The sequence below is a fragment of the Rhinopithecus bieti genome, unplaced genomic scaffold (assembly GCF_001698545.2).
Source record: "Rhinopithecus bieti isolate Rb0 unplaced genomic scaffold, ASM169854v2 scaffold_3040, whole genome shotgun sequence".
Taxonomy (NCBI): Eukaryota; Metazoa; Chordata; class Mammalia; order Primates; family Cercopithecidae; genus Rhinopithecus; species Rhinopithecus bieti.
The window spans coordinates 6,296,447-6,322,539 of record NW_016804657.1 but is presented as its reverse complement, the minus strand read 5'-3'; the positions used below and the strand labels follow the sequence as shown (position 1 = coordinate 6,322,539).

General features: G+C 40.5%; 1 pseudogene; it reads left to right on the top strand.

The window, feature by feature from the left end:
• The first annotated feature begins 21,718 nt into the window (after window positions 1–21,718).
• On the top strand, window positions 21,719–22,642 carry LOC108528037 (heterogeneous nuclear ribonucleoprotein A1-like; annotated as a pseudogene).
• The last annotated feature ends 3,451 nt before the right edge of the window (window positions 22,643–26,093 follow it).

Genomic DNA, 26,093 nt, shown 5'->3' with positions numbered 1-26,093 from the left:
CCAGCCATCTCTTTCTACCATCTGTTGAGCCCAAGGAATGCACACTTTCTTTTAGAACTACTAGTAAATACTAGGAAAACACTAACATGGAATATAGCTCAAATCCAAATTATTGTTGTTTTTTTTGTTTTTTTTTTTTTGTTTTTGTTTGTTTGTTTGTTTGTTTGTTTTGAGACAGAGTCTCGCTCTGTTGTCCAGGCTGGAGTGCAGTGGCATGATCTCGGCTCACTGCAACCTCTGCTTGCCAGGTTCAGGCAATTCTCCTCCCTCAGCCTCCCAAGTAGCTGGGACTACAGGTGTGTGCCACCATGCCCTGCTAATTTTTTGTATTTTTGGTAGAGACGGGGTTTCACCACGCTGGCCAGGCTGGTCTTGAACTCCTGACCTCATGATCCGCCTGTCTTGACCTCCCAAAGTGCTAGGATTATAGGCATGAGCCACTGTGCCCTGCCCCAAATGATTGTTGAATACTTTATTAAGGATTGTCTTGAGAACATGAATGAAGATAATGATGAGTTAACTGCAGGGAAAAAATTGTAAGGTTGGTGAAATCTGCTTAGTTGACCAGAATATTTCATCCTTTCTACTTCCTGAAATACAGCCCCCACCACACACTCCTGTGGTACTCTCATGGTACACTTGGCTGTCACAAAGAAGACTGGCAGCTCACAACTTAAATTAGTTGTTTAGACTTCAAAGAGGAACTCCCCCCAGGACTCTCTGGGGAGCCAGCAGGGGGCACTTAAGGGATGATTCATGAATGGTTGTGCTGGATCTTCTGACGAAGTGGTTTTATAAGATTGGGAGAGGGGTAGTTGCTTTCCTTGGACACCTCAACCCTCAAATCACACTATAGAGGTGGCTCCTTCCTTTGTTTAAGTAAAAATTAGATCTCCTTGTTGGAATCACTGTGCTCATGTGTGTGTGTGTGTGTCTGTGTGTGTGTGTGTCTGTGTCTGTGTATGTGTGTGTGTGTGCCCGTGTCTGTGTATGTGTGTGTGTGTGTGTGTGTGTGTGTGTGCATGTAAGTGCATGTGTATGCAGGCCGAAAAAAAGAGGCTGAGGCCAGGTGCGGTGGCTCACGCCTGTAATTCCAACACTTTGGGAGGCCAAGGTGGGAGGATTGCTGAGCCCAGGAGTTCGAGACCAGCCTGGGCAACATAACAGGAATCCCATCTCAAAAAATAAAAATAAAAGAGGCTGAAAGGCGGAATATAAGTAAATCCATAAATAATTGTACTGAAGGAAATTACCATCAAATGAGTCTTGTAGTAAATACAATTAAAAGAAAGTTGCTTTATTTCTCTGTTTTTGTTTTGTGAAGCTGAGTAAGACAGAGTGTTTAATGGAAAAAAATTGGACTAAACAGGCAACAATTTCCCTGTAGGTCCGAGAAGCCTGTGCAACTGCAAGCAAGGCAGCGAGCCCCTCTCCACCGCACTTGCCTCATCTGTAAAATGGGTGCCATAGCCCACCAGCAAAAAGGCGGTTTGTAGCTCTAAAAATCTGATTTAACTGTTGTAGAAGTTCAGAATTTCTTAAAACTGGACTCTGCTTTATAACTCCATGAAGTAAAAATCCTAAAAATAGGATTCTATCACCAAATATCACCTGAGCACCAGCTTTGTATTAGATGCTATGCTGGTTAACATGCTGCTGTTAACACACAGGAAGACTGGATTGTGTTTTCATGAACATTATGATTTCGAGAGTTTATTTTCAGAGTCAGAGACTCATGCAATTTGGAAGCGGTCTTGGAGATTTGGTCAGCCCATCTACCCAGAGCAGGCATACCCTGACACAGGCCTCCTGGTCTCTGTCTGAACACCTGGATGCTCAGTTTCTCATCCAGCCATCTAGTCCATTGGTACACAGTTCTTATTTAGAATTTTTTTCTGTATAACTAAACCAATGCTGTTTCTTCTTAAGTCGTCTAACACCTCTTATACTTCTCTCCTCTTCTTTCAGATATTTGAAGTTCTTTGTACTACAAATCTGTTAAAAAAGGAAAGAAAACACAATGATTATGGATTTATTTGTGTCTCTATTATAGCAGCTGTTGATTTACCCCCTGTATTACTTCTCTCTGGGTCAGACAACCCCTCTCTATTAATAAACTTCTTGAGGTCAGATAGCATTCTTTCTCATTTTTCAGTCTCTCACAGCACACAGTGCTCCTCCTTTCATGTGGCAGGTACTCAGTAAATGTTTCTTGATTTATGAATAGCATCCCTTTAAATACTTGAAGGCTGCTATCAGTTTTCCCCAAGTCTCTTCAGGCTAAAAATTCCAAATTCTCCACTGGTCGGTGTATAATAAACACCCTTCTTTTAACACCTTCCGCATGTCGGAGGACTGCCCCCAGCCCTGGCACTTTGGTCCCCTAGACAGAGTTAAATGATCAGTGTGAGGTTGTTTAATCCAGCCCCGTATTCTTTGACCTCCCCAATCACCTGGGCACTCAATCACCTGGGCACTCAAGAAAGCTGGTGGAGACCAAATATCCTGTGCTTTCACAGGAACTTTGGTGAATCAGGTCCCTCTCGCCCTATTCTTGTGGAAACTGAATGTTTAAAACTGAATTCAGAGCTTCACATTTATTTCTGTTAAAATTCATTTTGTGATAGTTTCATCCCTGCTCCCCAAACTGTAACGACCTTCCTGTATTGCAATGATCTCATTAGGTATCAATCCCAACTATGTGTCATCTGATAATGGTCCAACAAGCACTATACATGTCCAGGTAAAAGAACATGAACAAGTATTAGGCAAGAGAGGATACGGTATTAGACTGGAACACATAAAACTACCATTGTAATAGGTCAAAAGTGCTCACATATAACCAGTATTTAATGGTACAGCCTAAGGCATTGTTACATGACTTCCAAAATGGCAGGGAGGTTTCACTTGATCTTCTCTTGCTGCAACTGCTTAAACGTGTGCTACTGTGCCTCACTGCAGCCTCTGCAGCCTACATTTCCTCCTGTTGTCCTGAAAGGCATGTTGATGCTCATTATTCATTGCTTTGCTGAAAGCCTCTCAGAGTCAAGGGGAAGAGCAAAAGCTCCAGAGCCAGCCTGCCCATTGAGCTCTCACTCTGTTACACTGGCTGTGTGACCTCTGACAAATTCATTGACTCCCCTGTGCCTCTGTTTCCTCATCTGGAAATAGAGGTAATGGTAGTACTGTTGCTGAATTTTGCTCCTTAGTTCAGTTAAAAACTGGCTTCTTGTCACACAACCAGGAAAATTTAGGCACGTGGACATATCAAAGGGTGCGTAGAGCAGGATTTTATTGGGTGAAAGGTGAAAAAACGAAAAAAGAGAGCAGGCGCAGTGGCTTACGACTGTAATCCCAACACTTTGGGAGGCCGAGGTGGGCAGATCACCTGAGGTAAGGAATTTGAGACTAGCCTGCCCAACATGATGAAACCCCATCTCTACTAAACATACAAAAAATTAGCCGGGCATGGTGGTGGGCACCTGTAATCCCAGCTACTTGGGAGGCTGAGGCAGGAGAATCACTTGAACCCAGGAGGCAGAGGTTGCAGTGAGCTGAGATCACACCACTGCACTCCAGCCTTGGTGACAAGAGCAAAACTCCATCTCAAAAAAAAAAAGAAAAGAAAAAAGAAAAAAGATCTCAGCAATGTGTGATGGACCCCTGCTAACAGGCCCTCTACCTCAGATTGATTCCTAGGTCACCGCTGGAGCTGAAGAGAGCAGGCTCTTCCTCTGCATAATGTATGAATTTCCTGTGGCTCCACCCACTTCCCACAGTGCACATGCCAGGGTCTAGTCAGCTGTGGGCATGCACAGACAAGCCCTGGGCATCTAGCCCTCATCTGCACAAAAGCATCTGATGTAAACACTTGTGAAGCAGGTCAGAGATTCTCTGGGGACCCCTTTTTATCTGCCTAGGATTTGACTGTCTCAGGACCTGCCTCACAGGATTCTTTGAGGCTTGAAGAAATGGAGTGCTTGGAGACATGCTGGCAGCTTGTGCTCAGTAATGTTGATGATTATTAGTATAACATCTTTCCCTGGAAAATCAGGCTGAGTGCAGGGCTTTTCACTCCTTTATTCCACAAAGTACTGATGAACTGCCTAATGTAATTAAATCAACCCAGAATTTTCCCAGGGATCAGCATCAAGCCCACAGGGTGGCAGATTCTGAAATATGTATTTCCCCACTTTAAAGATAAGCACACTGGTCCTTCTGTCAGCTTTCAGGCAGGTTCTTGTGCCCTGTCGCCCAAGGTTGAGGTAAGGGTTTCCCAATCACATCTGCACATTTTTTCATCCAGCAGCAGATTTGAGCCCACGAAAAACAAGTAAGGGGCTCTTACTATTTATTCAACTAGTTAGTGCTCAAATCCTTTCCTAGCCAATATCATGCTTTCCATTATCATTAGAAGATCATTTTCCTTGATCGAGAAAATTCTAAAAATTATGAAATGAATTGTTCTGCCTTCTCTGTGCTGCTGTTAACACTAAATTGAGCAATGGCCATATGCTTCCTTGTCCTTCTTCCAGTTCCAAGCATAGCTAAAAAGCTTTTTCAATTGTCATTGGCATGCTTCATAAACCTTGCCTAGTTCTGACCTTTACCATGCAGGCATAATACCTACTTGTGTCATTCTTTGTGTTAGCCCCCAACTCAGTGTTCTTCATTCACCTACGCAGATCCTTTAAAGACCTGAGATCATCCGGGAGCTCCCTCTATGGCCACACTAACTGTTTCCCATTTTTCTCCCTTATCACGATAATTTATGACTAAAGAGTTAGAATTTCTGTTTAGAACCTGCCATTCCTCTTAAGTCACTCGGTCTTTTGGAAATCAGACTACATGGTCACAGCTATTTTTTCTTCAAACTTTTTTGAATTCTATTTTCTTAAAACCTAAATTAGATGTTGGTGCTTTGACAAACATTTTCTTCCTATACTATAATATGATTGTCCCTTGTATATGAGGTTGCTGTCAGTTTCTCCTCTTTCTTCCCAGTTCCTCAATTTTGGTCAGTGGAGAGCAAACTGGTCAGTGGAGAGTAACCATCCTTCATTGCACCTTTCAACTTCTGAGAGACTGAATCACTGGCAAGGAAAGTCAAGAATTTATTAGATATTGTGGGACTTTTTGAGGGCAGGCAGAATGAGACTCCTATTAATTATTTTAAGTAATTTTAAAATTATATATATGTAAGAAAAAATTATAATATATGTAAGAAAAGGTCCAAAATCATAAGTGTAGAGCTAGATCTCAATGTATGTATGTATGTATGTATGTATGTATGTATTTATTTATTTTTGCAGCAAGGTGTCACTGTGTCACCCAGGCTGGAGTGCAGTGATGCCATCATGACTCACTTCAGCCTCAACCTCCCAAGCTCAAGTGATACTCCCACCTCAGCCTCCTGAGTAGTTGAGACTACAGGTGCACTCCACCTTGCTTGTCTAATTTTTGTATATTTTTGGTAGAGATGGGGTTTCACCATGTTGCCCAGGCTGGTCTCCAACTCCTGGGCTCAAGCGATCGACCCGTCTTGACCTCCCAGAGTGCTGGGGTTACAGGCATGAGCCACTGCTTCCTGCAAGCTCAGTGAATTTCTACAAAGTGAACACACCCATCTAACCACCTAATTACAAAACCTATCAGCTCCACTGAAACTTTCCTCTTGCCTCATAAATTAGTTTTAATGGAATTATAATCTGTACTGGGAAGGTGACAATTACCATAATAGGAGTAACCATTTCTTGAGAACTTAACTATGTGCCAAGCACTGTGCTAAACAATCTATAAGTATATAAGCTCCACAGTTCTGTGAGGTGGGTCTCATTATTATCCCCATTTTAAAGATAAGAAACTGAAGCTGGGAGGAAATAGGGAGATGTTGGTTAATGTCAGAGGCCATAAGTCTGTGAGATCTATTGCAGAGTAGGGTGACTACAGCTAACCATATATTGTTTATTTCAAACTTGCTAAGAGAATAAATTTCAAATGTCTCACCATGAAAAATGATGAGTGAGGTGATAGATATGTTAATTAGATTGATTTAATCATCCCACATTGTATATCAAAACATCACATTATACCCTATAAACATACATAATTATCTTTCAATTAAAATAATATTAATTTTAGAATAATAAATTAAAAAACACACAAAGAAATCACTCTCACAAAAGGCTCTGGCTGTTGAATGGTCAGCCAATAGTAGCTGCCTCAGCTACTGGGAATGTGCAAGTTGTTTCCCAGGATCCAGTAAATTTTATAAAAGCCATAATAAGTAACAATAATAGAAAAGGAGCAAGAGAGTTACTTGACATGTATTATGAGACAGGAATGAACACCAGTTTTCAACCGGAAAAGTCCATGACCCAGAATGCCCTGTTTCCTTGGAGTTCTAGCTAACTTAAATGTTACTGTGACCATTTGTACTTGCTCACCACATAGTGTGACGTGGCATAAGGGGGTGCTCAATAGATCTTGCTTGAAAGCTGAAAAGAACATGAAACTGAAGCTTAGAGAGGTTAGATTACTTGCCCAACATCACTAGCTGGAATTCAAACTCAGGTCTAGCTAATTCCAGAGACTGCATTCTTAACCATTATAGTAGACACATGGTCCACAGCTTCCACTTGGCTAGCCAGGCTGTAGATCAGGGCTTCTCAACTTCCACACTATTGACATTTGGGGCTGAAAGGTTCTTTGGGGTTGTCTTCTGCATTTTAGGACGTTTATCAGCCTTCCTAGCCTCAACCCACTAGATGCCAGAAGCATCTCCATCTCCTACCAGTCATGATGTCAGAGGTGCTTGAGCCAGAGAGACTCCATCTTGAATAGGGGCTGGGTGAAATAAGGCTGAGACCTGCTGGAGTGCATTCCCAGTAGCTTAGGCCTTCTTAGTCACAAGATGAGATAGCAGGTTGGTACCAAATACAGGTCATAAGGACCTTGCTGATAAAACAGCAAGAAAGAAGCTGGCAAAAACCCACCAAAATCAAGATGGCAAAGAAAGTGATTGCTGGTCATCCTCATTGCTCATTATATGCTAATTCTAATAAATTAGCTTGTTAAAAGACACGCTCATCAGCACCAGGACAGTTTATAAGCGTCATGGCAACATCTAGAAGTTACCCTATGTGGTCTAAAAAGGGGAGGAACCCCCAGTTCTGGGAATTGCCCATCACTTTCCTGAAAAACTCGCGAATAATCCACCCCTTGCTTCGCATACAATAAAGAAGTAACTATAAGTATACTCAGTTGAGCAGCCCATGCTGCTGCTCTGCCTACAGAGTAGCTATTCTATTTTTTTTTTTTTTAATGGAGTCTCGCTCTGTCGCCCAGGCTGGAGTGCAGTGGCATTATCTCGGCTCACCACAACCTCTGTTTCTTTCCTGTCTCAGCCTCCTAAGTAGCTGCGATTACAGGCGTTCGCCACTGCAGCCAGCTAATGTTTGTATTTTTAGTGGAGAGAGGGTTTCACCATGTTGGCCAGGCTAGTCTCGAACTCCTGACCTCAGGTGATCCACCCGCCTTGGCCTCCCAAAGTGCTGGGATTACAGGCATGAGCCACCGTGCCCGGCCTGCCATTCTTTTATTCCTTTACTTTCTTAATAAACCTTGCTTTCACTTTACTTTGTGGAGTCGCCCTGAATTCTTTCTTGTGCAAGGTCCAATAACCCTCTCTTGGCGTCTGGATTGGGACCCCTTTCTAGTAACAATGATAATCAAAAACATCTCCCAACATTGCCACATGTTTCATGCGGGGTACAACTGCCCCCTGTTGGGAAGCACTAGTATAGATAGTCCAATACTTTCATGCCTCCCTTCTCCCTCCTTTTTCATTAGCTGAGTCCATCCTCAGTCAAATGGTTACTAAGATAGGTGTGCACCTTCCTGACAGCCGGTGCTATTCCAAACCCCTAGGATTCATCAGTCTCTTTTGAACTCCTGCCCTGCAGTGACAAGCTTCACTGCTTGGGTTGTATTTAACAATCTGAATTAAAAGTTCTGCTTCATTTCATCATCCAAATACATTCATGGCTATGCAGTCTTCCGTAGCCACAGATATCAGTGCTCTTGCCAACAACTGGCACAACTCCTGTCTTGTTTCCTTTTCGCCTTGCTATGGAAAATCACCAGAAACTTCCTCCCATACACTTCCTTCTTTTCCCTTGCAGTCACCATCCTCCATATAGATAACTATAATATCTGTCAGAGTCATGGAAGAAACAGCTGGTATACTTAAGGGCAATTGAGAAGCAGATTTTAAAGATCTTACTTACAAAGTGTAGAGACAATTAGGAGAAACTGAGGCTGGATAATGTAGCAGCTTTAGTGGCAACTACATAGAGTTGTTACAACTCCTTGGTCTGAAGGGGAAAGAGGAAGGTGTGGTTACTTGAACCCAGAATTTCTCCATGGTGGCTCTCACTGGTACAAGCCAAAGAAAAGGGATGGGAGCCTCATGATGCAGTGCTTCCATAAGCTTCCCAGGCATGGAGCTGGGGGAGAAGAGCAGAGAGCAGACCTGAACAGCAGTATCTTCACAGCATTATATAAGCACATTTCCCTGCTCCTTGTCCTAAATTTCATGTTGAAGTCCTCTTTATCAGATCATACAGCTTCTTGCCAAACATGTTTATCCTGGTTTTTGAGAGATGCCTTCTTCTTCTTGCCAGGAGCCTATCATTCTAATATCATCAGCCTTGTTTAGAAGACCAAATCCTGTTTTTGGATACCATCTATGTAGCCAGCTGCTCATTTCTTCTCTCCTCTTATCTGTTCCAAAATTACAAACCTCAAGTGGAAGCAGAAATGAGAAAATCTGATTTGCCTTGGGAGATCTGGGTGGGTTCCTTCATCTGATTCAGGAAGTAGGGAACCATTTTCCAGTCATTTCTCTGTCTGATGTTCAGGTCAGGATTTCTTATGCTTGTCAATACCTGGATATTCTCTTGATTATTCTTAAGGGCAGTGATGTTGTTTTTTCCTCAGAAGATCTGGATTCATCCTAAGTGGGAGGGTCATCAGGGCCAGTTCCAAGGCTGAAAATCTCTTTCTTTACTTTTGACTCTAAGCCATACAATTGTTAAGATGTTACCCTGCCTTCATAAAAACTTCCCCTGACTTTTACTACATTCTGGGTTATTTTTTCCTGGAATCCTTTTGTCCTCTTTGGTAAAGACAGCAATAAGTTTTTCCTCAAGCCCTTTGTCTTCTCCAGGGAGACCAGTGGGATTTATGGCATATCTGAGAGAGACAGAGACCAAGTGAACACACTCCAGAATGCTTCCTTGATGCTCCTACCACCTGAAAATCAAGTTCAAAACAACCTTCTGTAGTTACTCTCCATTTCTGCTCCTGTTTGCTTCTGAGCTTCTGGTCTCTTGGGGACTCTTGATAAGAGTGCCATTAAGTTGACATGGCTGTTTTCCACCCCATCTCACCTAACTTCTGCTAATCTGCAAGATATTGGTAATTAACAGTAAGTTGCACTAGCTGTGAACCAAGTACAGTCTCTTTTGGTTAACACGGTAAGGCAGGAACAGCTATCTGTCCACACACTCACAATGTCAATGCTTCATCCTCGTCTTTCTACCTTTTGCCTTGCATGGTATTTTGTTGCTGGGCTCCTAATCATAATTGTAGATTATATTATGCCTATGTTAAGACTTTTATTCTTGGTGTAGTAGTAAATTTAATTAGTGGAGGTATATATACATATATATGCACACATACACACACATAAATGTGTACACACACATATGTGTATGTTTTAAAAATTAAAATAGCCTAACACTTTAAAACAGTGCTTAAAATAATTATATTTAAGAGCAACCACCTTCTTACACATCAACAATAAAATTGATAAAAAATGATTATGACAATATTTAAATGATGCAACATTTTTGTTTTCCGAAGTACTTTCAGCATTTCCTTAATGTTCACAGCACTTTTGTTGGGTATGTGAAGCAGATGTTAGTTTCTGTATTACAGATGAGACAATTCAGGTAAATATATTGGACTTGTTCTTAGTTTTTACTTCAGTTTTATGTTTATTATCTGATCACATTAAGTCAAGATCTTCAAATTCTGCTGTCAAAATCAACATTAACTTCTCTGATTTGATAACTGTACTATGGCTATGTCCATGTTCTTAGGAAATATACATGGAAATATTTAGGAATAAAGGAAAACAATCTGCTACTCATTCTCAACGGTTAAAAAAGATTATATGCATATGTGTATACATGTGTATGTTTGTATGGATACATGCACATAGAAAGAGGGAGAAAGCAAATAAAATCTCATTGGTCACCTTTAGAGGTAGATAGAACACAAATCTATTATTCTGAAAATCAGGAAATGAAAGAAAATAATTTTTAAAACTCTACTAGCCAGGTATTAATGGTGAAAAGTTCACTTGCAAAATATAATCTTTAGAAGGTGTTTTTCAGACATCTTGGTCACATATCACAATCAGTTAAAAATTGAACACACTCCCTCAGCATATGCTTATTTATTTATAATTTACATATAAGTACTAATATACAGATACAGATACATTATATGTATTATAAGGCATCCATATTCCTGAAAAGGGAATATGTAAATAGTAAATGAATCATGTTTTAAAATAATATTCATTTTGTTTAATAATTATTTAAAATATATTTCCATTTATTTTTATTTTTGAGACAGTCTCACTTTGTCACCCAGGCTGGAGTGTAGTGGCATGATCTCAGCTCACTACAACCTCTGCTTCCTGAGTTCAAGCGATTCTCCTGCCTCAGCCTCCCAAGTAGCTGGGATTACAAGTGCATGCCACCACCATACCTGGATACTTTTTGTATTTTTAGTAGAGATGGGGTTTCACTATGTTAGCTAGGCTGGTCTCGAACTCTCAACCTCAAGTGATCCACCCGCCTTGGTCTCCCAAAGTGCTGGGATTACAGTCTTCAGTAACTGCTCCTGCCCTTAAAATTCCTTTTTAATCTTACTAAAATTAATGTTAACAAATGACAGAGTAATGTAATTGAATAGGCCTAGTTAAATTTTTTAAATCTCGGCTTAACACCTTGTGATTTAACAATCCAAAGTTCTGGTTCCCAGCTTAGATTATCCTGATTCTTGGTTTTAAAGAGTGCTACAAATGAGAAGATACCTTATGTCTAATCCAAATGGAAGAGGTGTATCATTGCCTGCACATGCTGGTTTTCATTGAAATTTGGCCAATAAAGTTCTATTTTCCCCAGCTCTGACCACTTTTCCTTGCAAACTGATCAGAAAACATTGACTTTTTACTTTAAAACATCTGAGTTTAAAACTCATTAAAAGCCTTTGTTCTGGAAAATTTTAAGGAGATAAACAATTATTTCTAAATTCATTTTAAAGGGCCCACAAGATATAAGGGTATTTTTAAAATAGATTGACACTTTTTCACTTTTTTTTTTTCTGATGACCAAATCATATTTCTATCCTTCTAAATGATTTCTCAAAGCATTAATTTCTTTTGAAATATTGTTACTTTCTCATTCTTTGTTACTGTGAAGAAGCAGGTTGTGGGGTTTTTTGAGAATATAAAATATATGCTTGATTATGAACTACTTAATGTCATATGTTATTAGAGAAAGGTTGGTAACTTTGGAGCACTTCCTTTTTTGTAACAGAAGAATGTTAAATTCCATCTCCAAGTTAACAGCGCTTCAAAGTAATTTTCTATGCACTCACCAGCAAATTTCTCTGAGGTACAAAAGATGTTCATAGTCACTCCTCATGTCATTAAAAATGCACTGTAAAGATTCTTCTATGTTTTAAGTCTTGCTTTAATGAATCCAGCCATACCAGTGACATCCTATAGCACTTAGACTATGGTACATTGCAATTCACTGAAAGCAAAATGACACATGAAGTTTTCACTGCCAGCCCATCCTTGCTGCAGAGTATACACATGGCTTGTGACCAACAGACACTGGTACGGTGAGGTCATCACTGTCAGCCTGTGTATTAAATAATCATAACACGTTTCATTTTAGCTAAAGCTTAAACATAAAATAAAGTTTGAATATTTTCTTTTTTCTTTTTTTTTTTTGAGATTGAGTTTCACTCTTGTCACCCAGGCTGGAGTGCAATTGCGCGATCTTGGCTCACTGCAACCTCTTCCTCCCAGGTTCAAGCGATTCTCCTGACACAAGCTCCCAAGTAGCTAGGATTATAGACACATGTCACCATGCTTGGCTAATTCTTGTGTTTTTAGTAGAGACAGGGTTTCACCATGTTGGCCAGGCTTGTCTCGAACTCCTGACCTCAGCCTCCCAAAAGTGCTGAGATTAAAGGCATGAGCCACCACACCTGGCCTCAATATTTTCTTTCTGTACCCTAAAGGATTAACTTGTACTTCCCTTGAAGTACATATTCTCTTGATGGACCACTGACTAAGAGAATATATTCCAGTTCATCTGCCTTTCCTTTCATTGCTGTACCCACTGTAATGTAGGGTGATTTTCCCCAAAGTGTGGGTTTTCCATCACTAAGTTTGAATTGCACACTGCTGCCCATTCCCCAATGTCTTCTATGCCTTTCAACATTTTCCCTCTCTGGACCTCAAGATTTATAAACCTACTCAGAAAAGTATGAAATGAGAGCACCATTTTATTTTTTTAACTTCACATTGCTTAAGATATTGCTTATAATTGCAAGATACTGGAAACAATCTAAATGCCCCTTCACCGGGGACTGATAGAGTAAACTATGGGACATCTGCATAGTGGAGTACTATGCGACTATAGAAAAGAATGAAGAGGAGCTCTATGAACTGGGGTAGAGTGATTTCCAGGATTTATTGTTAAGAAAAAGGTATCTATATTATGCTCTTTTAAGTAAGAAGTAAGGGAACATAAGAAATATACATATATCTGCTCATTTGTGTCAAATGAAAGAAATAGAGAAAGTGTATACCAGAAACTATTGGGGCTGATTTCTTACAGAAAGTGGATGGAAATAGAGTAGATAGAATAAGGGGATGGGAATGAAGCAGAAGGGAAGAAAGTTGAGTGACTTTTCTGGGTATACATTTTTGTCTAGTTCTGAGCTTTAAACCCATGTTTTAATATACTCAAAATTAGATAAATAATTAAAATCAGCCACGATATAGGGGAAGCCAAAATGGAACCCGAACACTAACAAAGGAACCTAACTGAATTATAAATGAGTAATATAATTACACTGAAGGGATTGGGTAAAAACTAAGTCATTTTGGAAAGCAGAAAACATTATTATTATTATTATTTGAAAACATTGTTTTGACTGGCTAATACTTCAGTCAGGATTCACCCAGACAGGTCAGTAAGACATGTACACTAAGGGATTTACTGTAAGAAATGGGCTTGCAATATCTAGGCAAGTTAGAAATCCACAGGGCAGGCCATCAGGAGGGCAGACTGGAACTCTAGGGTGTGAGCTGAAGCTGCTGTTCACAGACAGAATTCTTCTTCTTAGGGAAGCCTCAGTTTCACTCTTAAGGCCTTTCAAGTGATTGAATCAGGTCTACCCAGATTATCCGGGATAATCTCCCTTACTTACGCAGGGAAGTAATGAGTGCAGTCAGGGAAGCAACAGAACAATGACGACAACAACAAAGTGGACCAAGAACCAGTAGAGTGGTAGTTTTAGGGACTGCTTAGTAACCACAGCATACAGGCTGCTACTAGTCTGTCTCAAAAGACCCTGAGCATCAACATATTATAACAGGACATGTAATTGACATCAATAGTGATGACCATAGTCACCATCATTCACTTAGTTATGCGCTACCTCTTTTCAAAACAGACACAAGGCCCCTTAATCATTACCAAAAAGAAAAAAAAAATAGTGTTTAAAATTGTCCTTTTCACAAACAATCCCTATTACAACTTTTTTTTTATCAGAATTGGTGATTTTTAAAAATTTTCATTTCCGCTTTCTCTCTCTTTCTTTCTTTCTTTCTTTCTTTCTTTCTTTCTTTCTTTCTTTCTTTCTTTCTTTCTTTCTTTCTTTCTTTCTTTCTTTCTTTCTTTCTTTCTTTTTTCTTTCTTTCTCTTTCTTTCTTTTCTTTCTTTCTTTCTTTCTTTCTTTCTTTCTTTCTTCCTTCCTTTCCCTCCCTCCCTCTCTCCTTCCTTCCTTCCTTCCTTCCTTCCTTCCTTCCTTCCTTCCTTTCCTCTTTCTCTCTCTTTCTCTCTCTTTTTTTGAGACAGAGTCTCACTTTATTACCCAGGCTGGAGTGCAGTGGCATGATCTTGGCTCACTTCAACCTCTGCCTCTCAGGCTTAAGCAATCCTCCCACCTCAGCCTCCCAAGTAGCTAGGACTACAGGCATGTACTACCCCACCCAGCTAATTTTGTTATTTTTATAGAGACGGGGTTTCACCATGTTGGCCAGGCTGGTCTCGAACTCCTCACCTCAAATTGATCCACCCACCTTGGCCTCCCAAAGTGCAGGGATTACAGGCATGAGACACTGTGCCCGGCCAACTTGGCCAATTTCTGTCAAGAAATTTTAAAATATGAAATTGGTTCTCAGAAGACTGAGTTTCTATCATCTGAAAAATGGGCTTACATAGAGACTCGTTTTTCCCTTGGTAGTGCCAGTGCTACAAAGTGCCATGGCCCCGGGTTGGGGATATACAGAAGGTTGGGGACAGGTTGAAAGAAAATCAGTGTGGCACCGTGGAGGCTGAGAAGGCTTGGGGGCTAGGATAGCAGCATGCAGTCAACCTCCTGGCCTCTTGCAATAGCCTCAGTTCCTATGGCCCTGGGGCTGCAGCTGAAGCCTGTGCTTCTGACATGAGGGGCTTCCCCAGCCACAGACTCCCCCTCGCTGGCTTGTTGAGGCCTCTGATCTCATCTTACGGACCTCAGATCACTTCCTCACTCACGAAAGCAGCTCTTTGTCCAGCCGAGCCGCTTGGACCACTGACCCTAGCATCCTGCCCCCAGCTTCAGCTCCTAGCCATCTTCCTGTTGCAGCCTCTCCCACACACAAACTGCTCTGTGCTTTCTCTTCTTAGATTTGACCTCCACTGTCCCTCTTCTCAGACCTTCTCACTGAGTGTCCTGAGAAATTCTTGCTCATGGTAGGCATATGCAAGTTCATGTCCCAGTTTTCCTGGCCTTAAGGGAAATCTGTCTCTTCCCTGAGGACATTGAGGTCTTCCCCTGGGGCCCTCCCTCAGGGAGGCTGCTTATTCTCCACATCCCCAAACCTTCACCTGTCTTCATTTCCAAGGCAGCTTCACACTACTTTCTTCTACTCTCAGGTAAATATCCTGGCTTCTCTGAGGTGGGTGTCATGGTGTTCTGCCATCTTCCACCCCTCTCATCTCCATCACTTACTGACTTTCTGTCCCTCCCCAAACACATTGAAAACTGACCAGCCTCCCAGTCTCCTTGCTCATTTTCTAGTGACTTCAGTTTCCATGTGGGCAGCCAGTCCAGCTCCCAGCCTGACTGCTCCCTGACGTCCTCAATGTCACCACAGTCCTTTCAGGTCACCCTTCCCATGGGGCAGGGGGAACTCACTGGAGCAGCCCCGCTGTCTGGACACAGCCCTGCCTCTCCTTCCCACTCTCCTGCCAAACCTTCTCCTGAGTCTCAGAGCAGCCACAATGCCTGAGAGTTGTTGGGAATCCTTCTTCCTTTCTGCAACCTGGACCTGAGAGAGTCCAGATCCTGCTTCCACCACTGAGATTGCTGGTCACCTTGACATTGCTAAACCCAAGGAACATCTTTCTCTTTCTGAAATTCTTTGCTACACTTGACACCAGGATCACTCTCTCCTCCTTTTTGTTTTTGTTTTTTTTCAGAGACACAGTCTCCCTTTGTCACTCAAGCTGGAGTGCAGTGGTACAATCTTGGCTCACTGAAGCCTTGAACTCCTGAGCTCAGATGATCCTCCCACCTTGGCCTCCCGAGTAGGATTACAGGTGCAAGCCACCATGCCTGGCCTACTGCCTCCTTCTTAAAATGTTTTACCTTCTTGGCATCTGTGATCCCACCCTCTCCTGCTCCTCTTTATTTTTCTCAAAACTTCCTTTCCTGATTCTTTGTGGACTTTTGTCCTCTGAGCCTATTTTAAATGTTGCAGGTCCTTCAGGGGTCTGTCCTTGGCTCTTATCAGGATTCCTGGGTCACTCACTGGAATATGGCTCATTTATCCAGTTGTACTTGCCCTACTGCTTTTAACCGTGCACACGGTTCTGGAGATGATCTCATCCACATCTCATGGTTTCAGCTATTACACATGTATTGAGGATTATTTCCAGCCCAGCCTACTCACCTAATATCCGGGCTTTGTGGTCCAACTGCCTGATGGAAACTTTCGCCTGGGTGTCCCACCGGTCCCTTAAACTCATTATTCTCAAAACCAAACGCATTATCTACCTATAAATCTTTTCTTCTTTTGATTACTTCCAACTTGTTTCAAGGTAGAGATTTCAGATTTATGTGGTTTCATATCTAAGTAGTCATGTGCTGCTGTCACCATTGCTATATTTTTGTATCTGTCCCCTCTTCTTTACCCTAACTCATGTCACTATCATCTCTCAGCTAAATCACTAACATTGTTTTAACATGTTGTTAAAAGATACTTCAATGCACAGGTCCCTGCTTAACTCTCTAGACTAATTTTTCTCTACTATCTGCCTTTTATTAATACTTTTTAATCTAGTAACATTTATTTTTCTTCTGTTTCAAGTAGCTCCCTTATTCCCTCATTACCTAAATAACTCCTACTCAACCCTTAAGACTCAGCTTTCTTGTTCCTTTCTCTAATAAATTATCTCTAGTGCACAATTTCTCTTCATCCCATCTCCCTTTCCCCCAGAACTGGATTACTTATCCCTCCTCTGATCTCCTGTAATGTGTTGTGTAAACTCAATGTTGGTACTTAGTGCATGACATTTTAAATATTCACTTTATGTCAATGTCTCTCCCATAAGACTCAGTTCCTTAAAGGCAAGAATTACATCTTATTCTTCATTAACTTTGATGCCGTGTATAGTACTTGACTCATTTTAATCACTAAATAAATATTTGTTTTTTAAGGTAAGCAAGCTAAGCAAGGACAAATACATGCAGCAGGGAGTGATATGGAGGGAGAAGAGGTCATGGTGATATCCATTTCTGCTTAGGCTTCTGTGGTTCTGTGGCTGCCCCAGTGCATTGGCTTCTGCTGAACCAGCTAGAAGGCGCTGAAGACCAGAAGTGACAATCACAGTTAGGGCCAGTGAGTGTATCTCTGCCTGAATAAATTCCGCAGCCCTCCCAACTCCCATGCTGCTGGTGTGGTCAAATTGCAGGGACCACTGCTCCCATCCCTCATGATCTGAACTTATCCAGACCCTGCTCATGCTCTACTTTGCTTGTGTTGCTCTCTTTGATGGAAAAGGACATTTTTTATCTCTGACTACTGCAATGCTCCCCAATGTCAAGGCTCAGCCCAAGTAGACTTTTGCTATATACTTTTCTCCAAGACATTAATTTGTATTTAACTCCCTTTTTAAAAATCAAATGGGTGTCATCAGTCTGGTACAATTTAGTTACAATATATTATCTTAGATAGGTTTCTATTTTTTTCACATGTTTGTCATAATTGACCCGATCCATTTGGTGAATGACAAGACTTCCTGATGTCAGGGACCATGTGTTCATTTATGCAACAAGTAAGTATGCATTGCCTTCGTATAAAGTATCAGGCCTATACAAGACATCGGGAGGAACAAACAGCGATTGAGACAGAAGTTCTACTCTATAGAAACATATAGACAAGTGCAGCATCACTTAAGTCGGGCATATGCAAGCCAGGGAGTACATAAGAAGATCTATTAAAGTGAGAAAATATTAGAATTCCTAATATTTCTAATTTTTGTTTCTAATAGTCTAATATTTCTAATATTCTAGCAAACGTTTTATCTAAGAAAAGAAATTAAGCTTTATAAATATTTAATAATGTGAATTGATCCTGATTCCCTCAGTTGGTATCTATGTCATATAGTCATATATCATGTATGATACAAAAGGATCTTTGAGGCAGAGTGGGAGTTCTCAAACTCATGGGGGTTGACAGTACAAACCTCTGCCATTTAATCACTTTCAGTGCACTGTGATGTATTGCAGTTTGAGTGTGCTTGGTTAAGAGGTTTGCTATTATCTAGCTTTAAGAAAATTAGCCCTCAAAAAGAGACTAGTGGCCTAAAAAAATAATTCATTTAAAGATACCATCACTTAAAGGTAATACTACTAATGTAAGCACAAGCAAACAAGAAAGTGTCAGCTGACATCCTCTCCACTCAATAATGAACATTTCAGCCATATTTCAGTAGAAAACAATGTTTATCTAAACAGATCTAACAAGAACTTGTCCAAAATTTTAAATGATCTAGAATACTAATTAATTAGGAAACTCAACCTAAGAACACTTTTTACCTTGAGATACACCTAGTAATAGTTTGATGTAATCATCATAATAAATTTTTTTTTATTTTTTATTTTTTTACTTTATTTTATTTTATTTTATTTTATTGTTTTTATTTACTTTTCTTATTATATATACTTGTAAGTTGGCTTTAGTGGGTACATGTGCATAACGTGCAGGTTTCGTACAATTGCCTCGGGCTATACTGCTATTGGCCCGATGTTGGGTGCTGCTGCACCCATCAACTCGTCGAGCACCCGATCAATTGCATCCATTGGCTGAGTGATCCATGTATAACTGCCCATGCAATCCCCCCTTCCTCCCCCTCTTGCCTCCCCCCTCCCCATGATTAGGCGCCCAGTGCGGGATGTTCCCCTTCGCGGAGTCCAAGTGAGTCTCATAGTGTCAGTTCCCCCTGATGAGTGAGAAGCATGCGGTGTTTGGCTTTTCTGTTCTTGTGATAGGTTTGCTTCGAGGCAATGGCATGGTTTCCAGCTGCATCCAGTGTCCCTACAAAGCGGACGCAAATACTCATCCTGTTTTTATGGCGTTCCATAGTATTCCAATGGTGTATATGTGCCACATTTCTTGAGGCGCCCAGTCTCACCAGAGGACACTTTGGGTTGATTCAAGCTCTTGTGCTATTGTGAATAGGTGCCGCAATAAACAATACGGTACATGCGTGTGTACATGTGTCTTTGTAGTAGAATAATTTATAATCCTTTGGGTATATACCCAGCATAATAAAAAAAAAAATTTAACAATTAAGCATGAGTTTTCACTTCTGCTTTGTATGTAAAAAGCTGCAAAGACTATTGTTCTCATCACAACAATGAGAAAAGTCCAGAAAAAAACAAAATCATAACTTTATTGAACCAATCAGAAAGCTGAGGAAAATAGAGTTATCTGAGTTTGAAAGAGAGATAAAAGATAGAAACTCTCTCATCTATAGCAAACACATGAGAAAAAGCTGTAGGCCACAATACAAGTGGGGAAGAAGAAATCAGTCACATTTTAAAGGAATTTCCAAAGGCTAAGTGTGGGTTAGTGTGCCAGTCCAGAATACTGAGGGCACCAACTAAGGGAGTTAATACTCATTCACAAACTCCTATCTGTAGATTCTACTGAGTGCTCATGAAAAAGACAGTGAGTGGGCCTGCACCCACTGTTCAGGGCTTTGGGGATAAGCCCACCCCGTGTGCTGCCACCAGTGTGTGTGAACGCTGTCTAGCAGTATAAGGACAGGCCCACCCCACATGCTGCTTGTGCCCATATGCACCTCCCTCCCAAAAGCAGGGGGACTTACCTGTCTACACTGACATTGCTGCCACCAGGTCCTGCCCACATGCACCACCCAGGAGACTGTGATCCAGCACACCCAGCCTGCCACCATCACTGCTAGTGCCTGTTTGCACTGCTTGGTGCTCTGAGTGTTGGCTTGCTGCTGCTGCCGCCACCACCAACATCACACACACTGTCTGGGCACCAGAGGACCTACCCTTCAGGACCTGCCACTGCCGGCACCACGCACAACACCTGGGGGCCCAAGGCTCTGCCCTCCTGAACTTGTCACTGCTGATGCCCACATATATTACCTTGGCACCTGAGCACTGGCATCCTCAGCACACCACCACCACTATCACCACTGTTGCCTGAGGACTGGCCCATCTGGTCATTAGTATCATCAGGAAAGTGTCACCACAGCCTCCACTAACAACTGCAGCCTAAGCCACTGAAGAACTCACAGATGCCACTGATGAGTTGATTACAGCTGAAGAAATCATACAAAGGCTACACTACTACACCCACCAAGAATCAATGCCAAAGTGCCTTTCTCAACCAATACTATAGAGACATCTACAGGAAAAAGTATTTCCCTGCAAAAGCCAACCGATAAAATTAGTAGAAGCAACTGTTACGATAGATGTGTGGATATTAAGGTAAGGACACAAAACATGAAAAGCAAGAAAACATGACACCTCCAAAGGAACATTATAATTACCAGTAACAGAGCCCAAAGAAAAGGAAATCTATGAAATGCCTGGAAAAAATTTCAAAATAATGACATTAAAAAAGTCAGTGAGATAGGACAACCCAAATGAACAATACAAAGAAATCAAGGAAAGAATTCATGATTTGAATGACAAATTCAACAAAATAAATGCTGAGGAGCTTAAGGAAGTCCCACATCTGGAAACAAAAGAACTACATCTACATATATATGCAAACACACAAAAAATAAAACTCATTGATAAAGCAGACACACAAATGAGAAAAAAAGGAGTCAACTGATATTACTATAAAACAGACCAAATTGTAGAAGTAAACAATAAAACAAAAAATACAAAGCAATCAGAAAACAATGCACAAGATGACAATAACATGTCCTCACCTATCAAAAACTATCTTCAATGTAAACAGCTTAAATTCCTCAATTAAAAGCTATAGACTGGCTGCATAGATCAAAAAACAAAAAAAGACACAACTATATGCTGCCTAAAAAACTTACTTCACATGTAAAGACACACATAGATTGAAAGAAAAGGAATAGACAAAAATATTCCACACAAACAGAAGCCAAAAACATGCTTCTGTAGCTATACTTATATCAGACAAAATAGACTTAAAGTCATAAAACATAAAAAGGGACACAAAAGGTCATTATAAAATGATAAAGGGATCAATCAAGCAAGAGGATATAGCAATTGTAAATATATATGTATCTAACACTGGAGTACCCAGGTATATAAAACCAATATTATTAGAGCTAAAGAGAGAGACTCCAAAATACTAATAGTTGGGGACCTCAACATCTCACTTTCATCATTGCACAGATCTAGACAGAAAAGCAGCAAAGAAACATCATACTCAATCTGCACTAGAGACTAACTGAACCTAACAGGCATTTACAAGACATTTCATCCAACAGCTGCAGAATGTACTCATCAACAAATGGAACATTCTCCAGGATAAACCATATATTAGACCACAAGACAAGTCTTAACAAATTTTTAAAAATCAGAATCATAACAAGTATCTTCTCAGCCCACAATGGAAAAAAACTGAAAATCAGTAACAAGAGGAACTTTGGAAACTGTACAAATACATGGAAATTAAACAACACACTCCTAACAATTGGGTCAATAAAGATATTCAGAAGGTAATAAAAAAATTTCGTGAGGCAAATGAAAATGGAAACAGGTCCTTTCTGCCCATGGATGCCACCGAGGAAGCATTGTTAAAGTCTCTCATTCCCCTGCCGTCATGTCTAAGTCAGAGTCTCCTATAGAGTCCTAACAGCTGAGGAAGTTCTTCATTGGAGGGTTGAGCTTTGAAACAACCAAGGAGAGCCTGAGGAGCCATTTTGAGCAATGGGGAATTCAAGGGCCAAGTGTTAATGAAAGATCCAAACACCAAGCGCTCCAGGGGCTTTGGGTTTGTCACATATGCCACTGTGGAGGAGGTGGATGCAGCCATGAATGTGAGGCCACACAGGGTGGATGGAAGAGTTGTGGAACCAAAGAGAGCTGTCTCAAGAGAAGATTCTCAAAGATCAGGTGCCCACTTAACTGTGAAAAAGATATTGGTTGGTGGCATTAAAGAAGACACTGAAGAACATCACCTAAGAGATTATTTTGAACAGTGTGAAAAATGGAAGTGATTGAAATAATGACTGACTGAGGCAGTGGCAAGAAAAGGGGCTTTGCCTTTGTAACCTTTGACAACCATGACTCCGTGGATAACACTGTCATTCAGAAATACTGTACTGTGAATGGCCACAACTGTGAAGTTAGGAAAGCTCTGTCAAAGCAAGAGATGGCTAGTGTTTCATTCAGCCAAAGAGGTTGAAGTGTTTCTGGAAACTTTGGTGGTGGTCATGGAGGTGGTTTTTGGAATGACAACTTTGGTCACGGAGGAAACTTCAATGGTTGTGGTGGCGGCAGTGGGGATGGCTGTAATGGATTTGGTAATGACGGAAGCAATTTTGAAGGTGGTGGAAGCTATAATGATTTTGGCAATTACAACAATCAGTCTTCAAATTTTGGACCCATGAAGGGAGGAGACTTTGGAGGCGGAAGCTCTGGCCCCTGTGGTGGTGGAGGCCAATACTTTGCCAAACTGTGAAACCAAGTTGGCTATGGTGGTTCCAGTAGCAGCAGCAGCTATGGCAGAGGCGGAAGATTTTAATTACTGTCAGGAAACAAATCTTAGCAGGAGAGGAGTGGCAGAGAAGTGACAGAGAAGCTACAGGTTACAATAGATTTGTGAACTCAGCCAAGCATAGTGGTGGCAGGGCCTAGCTGCTATAAAGAAGACGTGTTTGAGACAAATACTCATGTGTAAGGGCAAAAAACTTGAGGAGGACTGTATTTGTGATAAAACAGGTTATTTTCGTTTCTGTTTTGTGTAAAGTGTAAAGCATTCCAACAAAGGGTTTTAATGTAGTTTTTATTTTTTATTTTATTTTATTTTTTTGGGACGGAGTCTCTGTCGCTTGGACTGGAGTGCAGTGGCACGATCTTGGCTCACTGCAAGCTCCACCTCCCGGGTTCACGCCATGCTCCTGCCTCAGCCTCCTGAGTAGCTGGAACTACAGGTGCCTGCCACCACGCCTGGCTAATTTTTTGTATTTTTAGTAGAGACAGGGTTTCACTGTGTTAGCCAGGATGGTCTCCATCTCCTGACCTCATGATCAACAGAATAAAAGACAAAAACCATATGATCATCTCAATAGATGCAAAAAATCATTTTATAAAATTTAACATGTCTTCATGGTTAAAAATTCTCAACAATTAGGCACTGCAGGAACATACTTCATCACAATAAGGCCATATATGACAAACCCACAGCTAACATCATATTAAATGAGGAAAAGCTAAAAGCCTATTCTCTAAGAACTGGAACAAAAGAAGGATGTCCACCTTTCACCATTCTTATTCAACATAGTACTGGAAGTCCTAGTCAAACCAATCAAAAAACAGAAAAATAAAAGGCATCTAAGTTAGAAAAGAGGAAGTCAAATTATCTTCCTTTGCAAATGACATAATCTTATATCAGGAAAAACCTGAAGACTCCACCAAAAAACTCTTAGAACTGATAAACAGGTTCAGTACAGTTGTAGGATACAAAATCAACATACAAAAATCAGTAGTGTTTCTATACACCAATAACAAGCTAGCCAAAAAAGAAATCAAAAAAGCAAACCAACTTACAATAGCTACAAAAAATAAAATACCTAGAAATGAATTTAATGAAGGATATGAAAGACCTCTACAACAAAAACCACTGATGAAAGAGATTGAACAAACAAATGGAAAGACATCCCATGCTCATGGATCAGAAGAATTACTATTGTTAAAATGGCCATACTACCTAAAATAATCTATAGATTTAATGCATTCCCTATCAAAATACCAGTGACATTCTTCACATACACAGAAAAGAATTCTAAAATTCTAAAATTCTAACATTCTAAAAACAAAAGACCTCAAATAGCCAAAGCAATCCTAAGCAAAAAGAACAAAGCTGGAAGCATCATACTACCTTACTTCAAAATATACTACAAAGCTATAGTAACCCAAACAGCAAAGTATTAGTATAAAAATCGATACATAGGCCAATGGAACAGAACAGAGAACCCAGAAATAAATCCACATATTTACAGATTTTTGATTAAGGTGCCAAGAACATACACTGGGGAAAGAACACCTTCTTCAATAAATGATGCTGGGGAAACTGGATATCCATATGCAGAAGGATGAAACTAGACCCTATCTCTCACCATATACAAAAGTCAGCTTAAAATGGATTAAAAACTTAAAGATAAGATCCAAAAGAAAAAACAGGGGAAATTCTATAGGACATTGAACTAGGTGAAGATTTTATGGATGAGCCTTTATTTTTAATTTTTTTAAATTTTTTAGGCCTGGGGTCTCCTCTGTTGTCCAGGCTGGAGTGCAGTGGCATGATCATAGCTCATTGCAGCCTTAAGTTCCTGGGCTCAGGTGATCCTTCCACCTCAGACTCCTGAGTAGATGAGACTACAGGTGTACACCACCATGCTCAGCTAATTCTTTTTATTTTTTTAGAGACAGGGTCTCACTATGTTGCACAGGCTGGTCTCAAACTCCTGTCCTCAAGTGATCTTCCCACCTCAGGCTCCTGAGCCACTAAGATAACAGGCATGAGTCACCATGCCCTGCTGTAACTAAGACTTTAAAAGCATAGGCAACAAAAACAAAAATAGACAAATAAGACTATACTAAGCTAAAAATGTTCTGCACTGCAAAGGAAACAATTGATAAAGAGACAATCTGTACAATGGGAGAAAACATTTGCAAACTATTAATCTGACAAGGAACTGATATCCAGAATATACAAGGAACTCAAACAACTCAACAGCAACAAAATAAAACAAAACAAAAGCCAGTAATCTCATTAAAAAGCAGGCAACAGGTGTGAATAGACATTTCTCATAAGAAGAAATACAAATGGCCTACAGGCATGTGAAAAAATGTTCAACGTTGCCAATCATTAGGGAAATGCAAATCAAAACCACAATCAGATATCATCTTGCCCCAGTTAGAACGGTTATTGTAAAAAAGACAAAAAATAACAAGTGCTGGTGATGATGTGGAAAAAAGGGAATCTTATACGCTGTTGGTAAAAATGTCAATTAGTACAGCCATTATGGAAAACAGCATGGAGGTTTCCAAAACATTAAAAATTGAACAACCATATGATCCAGTAATGCCACTACTGGGAATGTATTCAAAAGAAATAAGTATATCGAAGGAATACCTGCACCTCCATGTTTATTTCAGCACTATTCAGAATAGCCAAGATATGGAATCATCCTAAGTGTCCATGAATAAATAAAGAAAATGCGGTATATATATACAATGGAATACTATCCAACCACAAAAAGAATAAAAGCCTGTAATTTGCAGTAACATGGATGGAACTGGAGGACATTCTGTTAAGAGAAACAAACCAGGCACAGAAAGACAGTTATTGCATGTTCTCACTGCATATGTGGGAACTAACAGTTGATCTCATGGAGGTAGAGATTAGAATGATGGTTACCAGAGGCTGGGAAAAGGTAGAGGTATGAAAAGAGGTTGGTTAATGGATAAAAACATACAGTTAGAGAGAAGGAATAAGTGCTAGCATTTGATAGCACAGTAGGGTGACTATAGTTACTAATAACTTATTGCCTATTTCAAAACGTCTGGCAGGGAAGATTTGAAATGTTACTAACACAAAGAAATGATAAATATTTGAAGTGATGGATATTCTAAACACCCTGACTTGATCATTACACATTATATGCATGTATCAAAGTATCACACGTACCCCATGAATATGTACAGTTATTGTGTATCAATTAAATCAGGAAGAAAAGACTATGGGTGTAGCAGGTATACAGAAAGTAACTGGTAGGTCTTTGTGGCCAGACACAAAACACCATACACTTCCCTCCCCAGACTCTTTTCTCATGTGAAGCAAAAGCTTTAAACTTCTGGAAGAGTGGCAGCAAAGACTGTTGCCTAAAGCCCAGGAGAAGATGCATTATGGAGAGGGGTTGGGGTAGAAGAAAAGGCTATCTCTGGGGAGACGCACAAAATCATCTTGGACC